The sequence below is a fragment of the Candoia aspera genome, chromosome 14 (genome assembly GCF_035149785.1).
Source record: "Candoia aspera isolate rCanAsp1 chromosome 14, rCanAsp1.hap2, whole genome shotgun sequence".
Lineage (NCBI taxonomy): Eukaryota > Metazoa > Chordata > Lepidosauria > Squamata > Boidae > Candoia > Candoia aspera.
Genome location: NC_086166.1, coordinates 19964883 through 19979491, shown reverse-complemented (window position 1 = coordinate 19979491; position 14609 = coordinate 19964883).

The window sequence follows — 14609 nt, the reverse complement described above, 5'->3', positions numbered from 1 at the left end:
AAAAATAAAATAAATATAAAATATAAAATCCAGCAGCGCAGATCTTGTTTGTTGGGGAGAGATCTATAATAGCCACCCCCAAGATGAACTGGTGCCACTCCCACCCCAAGCGAGGCGGCAGAACTAGGCTTTTAGGTTCTTCCGGACGTCCAGGAGCGAATGGGCCTGTCTCACCTCCGGGGGCCAGAATATTCCAGAGGGCGGGTGCCACTGCAGAGAAGGCCCACCTCCTGGACCCCGCCAGGTGGAATTCCTTTACCGACAGGGTTCATAGCATGCCCTCTCTGCATGACCGGGAGGGACGGGTTGATGTTAAGGGGATGAGGCGGTCCCTCAGGTAACCTGGCCCCATGCCATGTAGGGCTTTAAAGGTGATAACCAAAACCTTGAATTGGACCAAGAAGCAAACTGGTACCCAGTGCAGCTCACGCACTGTGCCGATCTTAGGGCACCAATAACTGCTCACGCGGCTGCATTCTGGACCAGTTGAAGCTTCCGGATACTCTTCAAGGGTAGCCCCATGTAGAGCGCATTGCAATTGTCCATATGGGAGATGACCAGGGCATGAGTGACTGTTCAGAGGGCCTCTTGATCCTGGAAAGGGCGTAACTGGCGCGCAACATGAAGTTGCGAAAAGGCCCTTCTGGCCACAACTGCCACCTGCTCATCGAGCAGGAGTCGTGAGTCCAGGAGGACCCTCAGATTATGCACCAGGTCTGAATGGGGCAGTGCAACCCCATCCAGAATTAAAGATGATAACTTCCCGGATACAGAGGAACCATCAACCCACAGCCACTCCGTCTTACCAGGGTTCAGTTAAAGCCTGTTGTTCCCCATCCAGACCCCCACAGCCCCCAGGCACCTGGAGAGGGCAACTACCGCATCACTTCCCTCACCTGGGATGGAGATATATAACTGATTATCATCGGCATATTGATGATACCTCATCCCATGGTGACGGATGATCTCACCCAGCGGTTTCGTGTAGATGTTGAATAGGAGAGGAGAGAGAACCGAACCCTGCGGCACCCCGCAATGGAGGGGTCGAGGGGCAGATCTCTCCTCTCCTATCACCACCGATTGCGACTGGACCTAGAGGAAGGAAGTGAACCAGCGCAAGACTACGCCACCCACCCCCAACTCCCTGAGCCGACCCGAAAGGATACCATGGTCGATGGTATTGAAAGCCGCTGAGAGGTCAAGAAGAGCCAGGATGGATGCAGTCCCTCCATTCCACTCTCGCCAGAGATCATCCATAAGAGTGACCAATGCAGTCTCTGTCCCATATCCTGGCCTGAAACCTGCCTGAAAGGGGTCCAGATAATCCGTTTCCTCCAGAATCCTCTGGAGCTGCAATGCAACCACTTTCTCAACCACCTTTCCCAAAAAGGGAAGGTGGGAGACAGGGTGAAAATTGCCCAGTATAGTAGGGTCCAGGGATGGCTTCTTGAGGAGGGGGTGTACCAGCGCCTCCTTGAAGGCAGCCAGAAACTCCCCCTCGCTCAAGGATGTATTAACCATCGCCTGGACCCAACCACAAGTCACCTCCCAGGCCGATTTTACCAGCCAGTAGGGGCAAGGGGCAAGATGGCATGTGGTTGCATTTGCAGTCCGGAGGATCCTGTTCACTTCCTCAGGCCCAACAGGATCAAACCGTTCCCAGATAACAGGGTAAGTATGTTCCCTCGACATCTCCCCAGACTATGCCTCACGCGTAGAGTCCAACTTAGAACGAATCTGAGCGATTTTATCTGCAGATGCTCAGAAAACTCCTCTGCACAGCCCTGTAAGTGGATCACGGAATCCCCCTTACCCAAGAGGGATTGGGTAATCCTAAACAGGGTCACCGTGCAGCATTCTGCAGATGCAATAAGAGCAGAGAAATATTGGCGTTTCGCCGCTCTTACCACCACAAGGTAGGCCTTAATGGCGGCTCTAGCTTGTGTTCGGTCAGGTTCGATCCTTGTCTTCCTCCAGTGGCACTCTAGATGTCTCTTGATCCTCTTCAAAACCCACAGCTCCTCTGTAAACCACGGGGAGTGCTGGGTCAGATGAGGCAAGAGAGGTCGCACAGGCACAATCCTGTCCAAGGCCCCCGCTGCCTCCCTATTCCAGGCCGTGGCTAGGGCCTCCGCTGGACATTGCATAGATCTTTGGGTATAACCTCCAGCTCCCTCTGAAACCCAGCCGGGTCCATCAGTCGCTGGGGGCGGACTAATCGAATGGGTCCTTCCTCCCTGTGGAGTGGGGCAGCACCAGAGAATCTCAAGGCCACCAGGGTGTGATCTGACCATGACAATGGGGACAGATCTAACTCTCCCTCAGATCACATTGCCACTGCTCCGACAAGAAAATTAAGTCTGGTGTGAGGCCACTGTCTCAAGTTGGGTCCTGAATAATCTGGGACGGGCCCATGGCCATCATGGTGGCCATGAACTCCCAAGCTGCCTCTGAGGCATGCCCCAAGGATGGTAGGTTGAAGTCCCCCAGAACCATAAGCCTGGGGTACTCCTCCCCCAGCCCCGAGACGGCCTCCAGCGGCTCAGGCAGGGAGGTTGCTATGCAGCAGGGAGGCTGGTACAGCAGCAACACTCCCAACTGCTCTTGGGCACCCAATTTGAAGGACAGGGTCTCACAACCCGCCACTTGTGGAGCAGCGCCCCTGAAGGCCACTAGAGACTCTCGGATCACAACCGCTACCCCTCCTCCCCTGCCCCGGTGTCTCGGCTGATGCCATACCTGAAACCCAGCTGGGCACTTTCTGAAAGGGCTACCCCCCCTTCTGAGCCCAGCCAGGTTTCAGTGATACACGCCAGGTCTGCCCCCTCCTCTGTGATCAAATCACATATGAGGGGGGCCTTGTTGTTAACTGACCTGGCGTTAAGCAGCAGCAGCCGGAGACCGGGGCCCTCAAGGATCTGCTGTCCAGGGCCTGGGTCTGAACACGGAGGGCTGGAACACGCCACTGGTAACAAACACTGGGGGCATCTTCCCTGAAGATGGCCTGCCCTCCAGTTTCCACCTTAGCATCCCCGGCCCGTCACCACCTCAATAGAGTGACCTTCCCTACAGCCCCCAGAGTTTCCAAGCCCAGTTGCTTCCATTTCCGGACCTCCGGAAACCCTGGACTGAAACAAGGGTCCCCTCCACCAATCACCCAACCTCCCACACACAATCAGCCTCAAATGATGGCAGGCCCTCCCAGCGCACCAGCTCTCGCTCTCGGCACTGTTTGGGCCTAGCCACCACCCATACACATGTGCACACACTCACTGCACCCCCCCAACCTCTCTCACTGATCATGGGGGCACCCCACCCACTCCTACCCTCCCCTATCTCTCACTTAGCAGGGGAAGCTCTTACACAAATAAAAAACAAGGGCTCCCCACACGTCTCTCACCCGACGGGGAGCACCCCGTTCACACTGAGGGGATCCTAAAACCCTCTGCCGCAGTCCTCCAGTTATTATGCATTAGTTTGATTTACATCATGCCTTTCTGCCCATGCGGTACTTAAATAATTAGGAGAAGGAATGTAAAGCGGTAGTTTCCATAGAGTAGGTACACTGAAGGAGTGAATCTAGAAAGAGAACTGGAATTTGGCAGAGGAATTCAAGGGGGAAGCTCCTAACAAATCTTTGCTTTGAATAGCTTGTGCAAAGAACAGAAATGGGTGGAAATTACTGCTGTTGTGATGCATAAAGCTTATGACATGTTTGTGTTCCAGCCTGAAAACTCTCTGTCATATATTTGCAGCAAACGCAAGCCCATAGCATGCTTGTAGAAAGAAAGGGGACTGGAGCAGTGAATGGTTACACTCAACTCATAAGAAAAGACATTGCAGGAAGAACTGATAGAGGAAGCAGATGAAGAGAACTAGACAAGGACCAAGTAAAGGAACAAGAGTAACCACCCAAAATCAGCAGCCTCAGCATTCTGCACTCCGCAAGCTCAGAAACAACTTCCAAGCCTTTGTAGTAGAAACAGGCTCTGTATTTCCATGGTAGGAAGAGAAGACAAGGCTGAATGAGAGAGGGGAAAGTGGCAGGCAGAACAGATGCAACTGCTAGCTACGAAAAGACAAATGGGGGAGTTGTGATAGTGGTGATCCTTTGCAAGATGGAACAAAAGCTACTGTGCGCCAAGTGGATCTGCTGGCTTTTGAAATGCGCTGCCTCCAAATGAGCACTCTGCGAGTCAATGGGAGAGTGGCTGTCATGCGCTGCCTGCCTCTGAATAATGCACAGACACTGGTTCGATGGATCAGGCTCTGGTTTATTCACAGCGCAGTTACAGCGTCGGAAGAAAAAAGCTGAGAGTGACAGGAGCGCGCCGGTGCGGGGTTTAAATACCCCGCGCCGGTCAGCGCCCCCTCACTCGTGGTCACGTCACCCCCCTTTGTCCAATACGTTGCCCTGCCGGTGGGTGAGGGGTTGTGAGGCCCCGCTGGCGTTCCGGGATCGCCCATCATCGGGTTTTCTATTCATCCGGTGATTGCTGTCAGCTGGGCGATCTCCGTTGTATTGGCGCTGATGGCTTGGGTGTGCTCCGTGATCCGTTTAGTTATTGTTTGTTGGCCGTTAGTCGTTGTGAGTTGATGGCTACTTATCTTGAGCCCCTTCTCCTATTTCCTTGCTATTGTCATGTGTGCCATTGCGCTGATGACTTCAGCTCAACGGCACTCATGACATACTGCCCCCTGTCCGAATAGTGCTCCCCCCCGGTTTTCTGGTTTTTTTTTTTTTTTTTTTTTTCGGTGGAGCTGTCAAACGGCACTTTTTTTTTTTTTTTTCGAAATTCCCGCCGGAGTAGTTGTCGCCCCTCCCTTTGCTCCTCCCTCTACCACGTGCCTTCCCAGGGTGTGTCCATAGTGCACATGCCCGGGTCACGTCCTGGCGTGCGCATGCTCCAGCCACACCCTGTTTGTTTGGCTCAGTTCGGCGAGGAGAGAGGCGTGGCTGGTCGGGTGCTTATCAGCTCCAGGTAGGACCCTTCTTTTTTTTATTTAAAGTGCGTTGCCTTTGTTATAGCTCCTGGGCGTTGCCCCCAGGTTGCCCTGTTGACTTGCTTGCCACTCCCCCGTGGCCGGGGGGCGGGGGGAGGGTGCTGGCGAACGCTTGTCACCGCCTCGTGGGCCCGGGGCGGGGGGAGTGAGTCCCGGGGGGGGGAGGTCCACCCAAGTCGCGGGCTTGGGGGGGCCCTTTCCCTTGGGGCACGGGAGGCGGGGGGGCCTGCGGGGGGGGGTTTGCAGGGGACGGCTTGCTGACCTTGGTTGTGGCTTGTCGGGGTATGCCCGGTGAAATGCTCTCGTCAGGTCAGGCGCGTTAATGTTGTGCGCCGCCACCCATTCCGGGTGGGGGAAGTGTTTCCACCTGACCAGATAGTGTAGAGTTCCTCGTTGCTTGTGGGAGTCGAGTATGTCCCTTATCTCGAAGTGGTGTTGCCCGTCGATCATCACCGGTGAGGGCTGTGGCGTGCTTGGGTGCCATCGAGAGGTGGTTGCCGGTTTCAGGAGGCTGGTGTGGAACACCGGGTGGAGTCTCCGTAGGTTGTGTGGCAGGTCCAAGCGTATTGCTACCGGGTTCACTATTTGGGTGACTCGGAACGGCCCGATGTACTTAGGCCCCAGTTTTTTCGAGGGTTGGGGTGACTTTAGGAACTTGGTGGATAGGTAGGCCATATCCCCCGCTTGGAACGTCGGTTGTTGGCGCCGGTGCTTGTCGGCCTGCTCTTTGTAGGCTGCCTGTGCATCCTTCAGCGCCGCCGTGATTATTGGCCATGATTCCGCGATCTTCTGTCCCCAGTCGCTAGCGTCCACCTGGGGTTCCGGGGGTTGAGGTAGCTCCGGTATGGGGACGAAGTCGCGCCCCGAGACTACTTCGAACGGAGTTTTCCCCATGCTCGTGTGGACGGCGTTGTTGTATGCGACTTTGGCGAACGGGAGCAGTTCAGCCCAGTCGTCTTGGTGATAGTTAGTATATGAGCGTATGAATTGCTCTAAGGTGGCATTAAGAACCTCTGTGGCTCCGTCCGTCTGGGGGTGCCAGGCCGTAGATAGGGCCTGTTGGGTCCCCGTCAGCTTTAGGAAGGCCCGCCAGAATTTGGAGGTGAACTGTGTGCCCCTGTCGGTCACCACACGTGCGGGACATCCGTGTAGCCTGTACACGTGGATGAGGAAGAGTTTGGCTAGCTGTTGTGCGGATGGGACCGACGTGCAGGGGATGAAGTGGGCCTGCTTTGAGAAGTAGTCCTTCACCACCCAAATGGCCGTTTTCTTCTGGCTGGGTGGGAGGTCCACTATAAAATCCATAGAGATTTCCTCCCATGGGCGGGAGGGTTCTGCCACCCGTTGTAATAGCCCCGCGGGTTTGCCTGGTGCCCGTTTGGCCCTAGCGCACGTTGGGCAGGACGCTACGTATGATTTTACGTCTCGCCTGAGCGCGGGCCACCAGAATTGACGCCGTGTTAGGTGTAGGGTCTTGAGGAACCCAAAGTGTCCCGCTTGCTTGGCGTCGTGTGACCTATGCAAGATCGCCTGGCGTTGCGAGTCCGGGACATAGATTCTGCCTTCCCCCCATGCCAGGTCCTGTGCCATCGTTACCTTGTCGGGGTTTGCCAGGAACCAGGGGTCAGTTTTGAGGGCGGCGGCGAGGTCCGTGCGCATTCCCCCTGGTAGTCGCGGTTGGCTTCTTCTGGTCGCAGGTTGTCCCGCCGTCGGCTGCGCCGTAGAGTCGAGCTGCCTCCGAGCGCCGCTTCGGGTGGTCACGGCCATCCCCAGTTGCGAGGCGGATAGGACCGTCCCAATGGTGTCTGGGGCGGGCTCTTCGTCTTGGGGCAGTCGGGAGAGGGCGTCGGCCAGGAAGTTCTTTTTGCCCGGCATGAACTTCAGCTGGAAATTAAAGCGGCTGAAGAATTGGGCCCATCGGACCTGTTTTGGGCTAAGGCGTCCGGGCGTTCGTAGGGCCTCGAGGTTCCGGTGGTCGGTCCAGACCTCGAATGGTTGGGTGGCTCCCTCGAGTAGGTGTCGCCATGTCTCTAGCGCCGATTTTACCGCGAAGGCTTCTTTCTCCCAGACGTGCCATCGCCTTTCTGTCTCGGAGAACTTCCTTGACAGGTAGGCGCATGGTTTCAGGAGTCCCGTGGGGTCCTTTTGGAGCAGGATGGCCCCCAGGGAGAAGTCTGAAGCGTCGGCTTGGACCACGAACGGCCGTTCTGGGTCCGGGTGCGCGAGGATTGGCTCCGTGGTGAACAGCGCTTTCAGCTTGTTGAATGCGGTCTGGCACGCGGGAGTCCAATTCAACACTGTGCCCGGGTTCTTGGCGCGTCGGGTGTCCCCCACCCCTTTGGTTTTGAGGAGGTCCGTTAGGGGGAGGGCTATCTCTGCGAACCCCCGGGCGAATGACCTGTAAAAATTCGCGAATCCGAGGAAGCTCTGGAGTTGGCGTCTGTTGCGGGGGCGCTCCCAGTTTAGCACCGCCTCGACTTTTGCGGGGTCCATTTCTATGCCGTCCCCGGAGATTCGGTACCCCAGGTAGTCTAGGCGCGCTTTGTGAAACTCGCACTTTGTAGGCTTGGCATAGAGCTGCGCCCCTCTGAGCTTGTCGAGGACTTGCCTGACTAGGGTCACATGTTCCTCGTGCGTTTTTGTGTAAATAAGGACGTCGTCGATGTAGACCAGGACCCCTTTGAACAGATGTTCATGCAGTACCTCATTGATGAGCTGCATGAACACCCCAGGGGCCCCCGCGAGTCCGAAGGGCAGCACTTTGTACTGGAAGGCGCCTAGGGGGCAGTTAAACGCCGTCTTCCATTCGTCCCCCTCCCTGATTCGGATGCGATAGTACGCCTCGCGAAGGTCCAATTTGGAAAAGACTTTGCCCGTGGACAGGTGGGCGAGCATGTCCTTCACCAGGGGTAAGGGGTATTTGTTGGACAGGGAAGCCGCGTTTAGGCCCCGGTAGTCGGTGCAGAGCCGTAGGGTGCCGTCTTTCTTCTCCCGGAATAAGACGGGGGCTCCGACCAGTGAGCATGCTGGCTCTATGAATCCCCTGTCTAGGTTTTTATCGATGAACTCCCGGAGGGTTGCCATCTCCTTCGGGGTCATCGAGTAGATCTTTGGTCTAGGTAAGGGGACATCGGGCAGTAGGTCGATCTGGCAATCCGTCTTGCGGTGGGGGGGTAGTTGGTCAGCTTCCGCCTCTCCGAAGACCTCGGAGAAGTCGGCGTATTGTTCTGGTAGGTCTGCTGTGGTAGCGGCGTTGTCCTGTGTGGTCGCCTCCGCTCGTCCTACAGTGGGGTTGGTTCTGCCCGCTGGAACTGGTGCCCGATACTCGCCGTCGCCGAATGTGAAGGTGCGGGTCTCCCAGTTGATGCGCGGGTTGTTTGTCGCGAGCCATGGCATCCCCAGGACTGCAATGGGCCGTCCGATGTGAGTGACGACGAACGATGTGCGTTCGGTGTGAGTGCCCATTTGCAGGGTGACCGGCTTGGTTTGCAGCGTGGCTGGTTTCCCTCCCGCTGTAGAGCCGTCCAGCTGGTGGAATGCCAACGGCGTGGGGAGGGGGAAGCAGCAGAGGTCGAGTTTGGCGACTAGGTCGGGGTGGATGAGGTTTTTTGAGCACCCCGAGTCCACTAGTGCCGCGGCCGTGGTGGCTCCGTTGCCGGCAGAGAGTTTGATTGCCGCCATTATTACGGGGCTTTCGTCGTTCCGTCGAGGTGGTCCGCGCTGCTGTCCCACCGCCTGCCTCGCAACGCGTTTCAGGGCAGGCGGGGAGCTTTTCCCGCCGGCTGGTCAGGGTCTACGTTATCCTCTTCCCCCCAGTAGGCGTCCCAGCCTTCCTCTGGTGTTGCTGTGGCCACGGTCATTCGGCGGTGAGGGGGCGGCCCCAGGTTGGGTGGTTTGGGGCTAATTTTCGGGTTGGGTTTGGGCGCACTGGTCGGCGGTCGGTTGGCGAAGCAATCCACCGTCTTGTGCCCTAGTTTGCCACACTTCCTGCAGGGCTCCCAATTGAATTTCTTTTTTGGGTATATGGGGCCGGCCATCCCCACGTGCGGTGCGGGTACCTTTTTGCCGGCATAGTTTGTGTCTTCCGTGGTTGTCATGAGGAAGGTGCGGTGCGCGTGTTCGGCTTTCCCCGCGAGGTGGATCCACCCGTGTAGCATTTCTGGGTCGTCGCGGTAGAGGGCCCATTGGAGAACGTCGCGATTGAGCCCCCTTTTGAACATTTCCAGCAGGGTGGTCTCGGACCAGTCGCTGACCTTCCCCGCGAGGGCTTTGAACTCCAGGGCGTAGTCTGGGACCGTGCGTGTGCCCTGTTTAAGTCTTTGGAGTGCGCTTTTCGCCCTTACTTTGGCTAGGGGGTCTTCGAAGTAGTTTTTCATCTCATTGATGAAGGCAGGGAAGGTGGCGAGGGCGGGGAAGCTGGACTCGTACAGTTGGACGTACCAGTCCGCCGCCCTGTCTTGTAGTTTGATCGCCACGGCGGCGATCTTGTCGGCTTCGGAGTCGTAGGAGTGTCCGTGCCTCCCCATGAACTCCCTGGCGTTCGTTACGAAGAACGAGAGTTTCGTGGGGTTCCCATCGAAGAAGATGGGGAAGTCCTTTGGGGCCCGGGCGTTTTGCGCGGCCCTGCCTCTCGCTTCCCGGCCTGTGGTGTTGTCCGCCTGGGCCGTCTGCTGACCCTCCGCTGGCCCGTGGGGGTTCGGTGCTTCGCTCGGGGTGTGGGCCTGTGCGGGGACGTCGTTGGGTGGCGCGGGGGGCATAAGCGACTGGAGCATGGTCCGGAGTTCCGTCAGTTGGGCCCGCATGGCCGCGAGTTCAGCTCGTGCCTCCTCGTCCACGGCCCGCGCCGCCGCTGGGGCCGGTTCCGTCGGTGCGTCGGCGGGGGTGGGTTGCCGGCGGGGTTCATCCTCCCTCTGCCGCTGGTCCGCTTCCTCCGCCGTCTGCTGGGTGTCTCCATCGTCCTCCTCCGTGTTGACCGCCGTTGGGCTGTCGCTCCACGCCCGTTGCTGGGGTGCGATGTGGGGCGCGGGGTCCTCCGCTGGTTTCGGAAGGCATGTTGCTCCCTCCCGCGGTCGGGTTGCCTCCGTCGCCATCTCCCCTTGGGGTTGGAGCTGAGGCTCGGGTCGGGTGGGGTGGGCGTCCATGGCTCCGGGAGTCCGCGGTGCCTCTGGCCTTGGTCGGTCCTCCTCTGTCTCTTGCCGTGCGGCTCGCCCTCCTTGCCCGCGTCGCTCCGGCTTCATCTTGCTGGTCTTCTCGCCGTCTATTCCTCCCGCGGCTCGTTGTCGTCCGGTGGGGCTCGGCGAGGCTGAGTTTATGACTCTCAGCTTTATGTCATGCGCTGCCTGCCTCTGAATAATGCACAGACACTGGTTCGATGGATCAGGCTCTGGTTTATTCACAGCGCAGTTACAGCGTCGGAAGAAAAAAGCTGAGAGTGACAGGAGCGCGCCGGTGCGGGGTTTAAATACCCCGCGCCGGTCAGCGCCCCCTCACTCGCGGTCACGTCACCCCCCTTTGTCCAATACGTTGCCCTGCCGGTGGGTGAGGGGTTGTGAGGCCCCGCTGGCGTTCCGGGATCGCCCATCATCGGGTTTTCTATTCATCCGGTGATTGCTGTCAGCTGGGCGATCTCCATTGTATTGGCGCTGATGGCTTGGGTGTGCTCCGTGATCCGTTTAGTTATTGTTTGTTGGCCGTTAGTCGTTGTGAGTTGATGGCTACTTATCTTGAGCCCCTTCTCCTATTTCCTTGCTATTGTCATGTGTGCCATTGCGCTGATGACTTCAGCTCAACGGCACTCATGACAGTGGCTGTCCTGAGGCCACATGGTTTACTAACCATGACATGAAACATCAATAGCAACATTATAAATATTATATTTATATTATATTTATAAATATAAAGCACATGGTTATGCCGGTCTATGTACATACTATGAATATAGGAGATAAACAAGATTATATTGAATTCTTATTGCATGAAGGCAACTAGGATTTAAGAGGCATCACTGAGATGTGGTGGGATATGACATATTACTGAAACAAACCAACTGAAGGGCTTGTTCAGAGGCAAAAGCAGAGTAACAGGCAGACCAGGGAAACCAGCAGGACTGCATCCCCAGATCCAGTTGGTGGCATAAATTCTCCACCATGTCAAGGAAAGGGCTCTTTCGCAGCTACTTCTTCCCTTGAAATGCTGGAGGCATTCCTGCCTACAAGGAAACCTTAAATACCTTTCCTAACTATGTGGCCCATCCTTCACTGGCTGATTCGATCAGCCAGAGGTGGCAAAAGTTCAGTGAAAGTGATGGTCTTCGCTCCTCTAGGGAACCCATTCCCATGTTCTCCCTCCATGGAATCGGGCCCCCAGTGGGCTTTCATTGGTGCTTGATGATTCAGCTCAGGATTTTCGGCTTTCCTGTTCTCAGCTCCCATTCTGACAGGGATCTGACCTGGCTCTGTGGAAGAGGGTGGCGAACCATGCACTGCTGGACATGGAAAGGAAAGGAAAGGAAAGGAAAAGAAAGGAAAGGGCCAGGGAAAAATAGGTAGCTCAGGGAAGAAAAAAGAAGAGGAAAAAGGAAAGCCTGGCAGACCGGCAATCTTGTATTACAAGGCACATATTATAACCATTGTGCTATTAGAGCATTATGGTAAAAACACTGGCCATCAACTCAGCTGAGGGGTGTTTCTGTCTCTGCAAAGTAGCCAATGAAATGTTGGGGTTGCCTGCAACAAAGGTGCACCAGCCAAAATGAACAAGGGCACTTCAGGCAACATAAAGGGGGAAAAGCATTTTAAAACTGCAGCAGGAAGATGTAGCTGGAGGTCACATTTGTGATGGGAGGGAGAAGAATACCAGGCGATGTTGGTCCCTGCCTTCTGAAACTGGTTGCTGGCCCTTCTGAGTAATGGGGTACGGGTGTAAGTCCTTAAGAGTAAGGGGGGTGGTAGGAAAGCTCTCTTTCTTTGGTATTGGATTTTTCCCCCAGGAGGGGCAGAGGTATTTTCTAGTGCTTAACTGGGTTGCCGAGTCACTTAAGAAAGCCTGATGGTGGACTTGCCTCCCTTCCCCTCCTTTGTAATTTGGAGAATGTACATTTATCTACTGGATCACTTTTTTCAGTGTTCTCCTGTGGATACATGGGTCAGGATGAACCTATTCCGTTTTACTGTTATATTATTTGTTTGATTATTTGTTTATTTTTCTATTTTACAATATTTGTAACCTGCCCCAATTCAATAACTCTGGCTACAGACAAGAAAGTAAAGCAACCAGCCAGCGGTTTATACGAATTCTGAAAAATGGAATGGCAGAGCCAAGTGGGTTCTTTGGGCAAAGGGTGGAGTGCCGTTCCACAGACCTTGCCATGCTACTCAGCCAGGAAGTTCTCTGTTTCCTAGAAGCAGCAAATGGAGGAGAGAAGAAAGCAAAGGAATTCTGCCAGGCCCTACTGTCACATACACACCTAGGCTTTTTAATGCCATCTTGAAGGTCACACATACACTGTTTTTAGGTGCTTTTCCTTTGTTTGCTGAAACTGCTCAGATACCTCCTTTAGCCTGTTATTGTGGTTGAAGGCTGAATCCCTTCATTTTTCATCTGTCCTATTTCTATGGTCTTTTTTTATTGGATTGAATGAGCTTATTACTGTAGCTGACATTCAGCAATATTTTCCCTCTTCAGTTGTGGAAAGAGTAGAGGCAGCTGGGAGCTCAGGACCATATTGAGCAAACAGGGGCAAGGACATTTTGTGAGGGTGTTTCACAGGGAATAACCTGATCTTGGGTCCTAAGATAAGGATGGAACCCCACAGGAGCAGCACTGGTGATTTGCCAGGTATGTGCTGTGACTGTCTTGTTACTTGAAGGGAATGCAGAACTCATGGCTTCCCAGTTTCTAGCCTGATGCCTTAACCACTACACCAAACTGACTCTCCCTGATAATATAGCCACACCCAAACATTATGAGTGGTTGAATCTATAAGACCCTACTTGCAAACAACAGTTTCAGCTGATGCTCACCAAAGATTTGCCACCCTCAGATACCTGGAAGATGTAAATGATCATGTGCTACAGTTCTCAAAAATACTTAACAAAAGTGCCAAAGAAATCTGTTCTGTAGCATGATAGCAAACACAACCATGGATTTTGGATGAATGCCTAGCATTGGTAGACAAACAAAAACAATGCAAACTCAAAGATGAGACACAGTATTGACAGCTTAATAAACAAATCCACACCCTCATCAAAGCAGAATGGAATGCCTATTAGAATAGCATTGCAGAAGGATTTGAAGAAACTGCACATTGCTGAGGATACTGCAGCCTCTACACCACATTATACTATCTCAGAGGTAAACTCCCGCTCAAATGACAATATCAGATAGGCAGATGTCACTCTTGTGTGGAGTTGAATGACTGAGTCGGTGTGAGTGCTTCCAGCTCCTTTCCCTGTTCTGGAAGACACTCCAATAGAACCACCAACTCTTGACAGCTCAGATGGAACCACTGAAGAATGTTAGCCCAGAATCTCTGAAACAAAAGTTGCCACCTCTCAGTTAAAAAGTAGGAAAGCTGCTGGAGCAGGTGAAGTCATTGCAGAAGTGCTAAAGGCTGGTGTGAAACACTAAATTGTTGGCTCCATACACTCTTCCAAAAGATCTGGCAGTCTGAGGAAATACCAAATTTGTGGAAACAGGCAATAACAGTGCCAGTTTTCAAGAAAAGAGAACACCAGGAGCACAAGAATTACCCTGGGACTACCCTGTTGTCTGTTATGGGCAAGGCATTTATGAAAGAAAGTTATTTATTTATTTATTTTTCAAATAATCTACTAAGGCTTCAGAAAAGGACAGCTAGCCTGAGAAGAACAAGCCAGTTTCCTGCCAGGAAGAGGATGCCATAGCTAATTACATGTACTACAACAATTGGTCAAGGAATACATCAGGTGTGGAAAGAAGGTTGTTGCTATATTTCTTGACTTTGTAGTGGCATTTGACAGTGTCCATTGGCCTTGGCTATGGAAGGCACACATGGCAGAAGTGTGCTTTCTAAAAGAGAGTGCCTCCTGCAGCAGGTATCTGAGGGATAACAAAGTTCTTCTTGTGTTAATGGTGAAATGTCCAAAGACTTCCCTGCATGTACTGGTGTGAGGAAAGCCTGCGTTGCATCTCTCTTGCTGTTCAATATTGTGATTGATGCAGTCATGTGTAAAGTCTTTGCTGGTTGGTGTGGTGTCAAATTTGGACAAGATGAATTCATCACAGATCTCATGTTTGCTTATGACAGCATGATTTTTGCAGACAGTGAAAGAGAAGCCCATGACATCCTACTCAATATAAAAACTGCTGATTATTCATATGGCTTAACTCAATACCGACAAGACCAAGGGATTCACAACTGATGGCTTTCAGGCAACCATCCACTTTGGATGTTGAACAATTTCATTACCTTGGTTCAATTGTCCAAGAATAGAAAGTCACTATCACAGCCAAGATGAACAATTGAATTGGCCAGGCTGCCTTGTGGTTTTCAGCCGTGACATGGTGCCTGTATTGAAAAAGCAGCATAAATTCTGCTGCCAAAATGTTCATCTATCCATCATTAA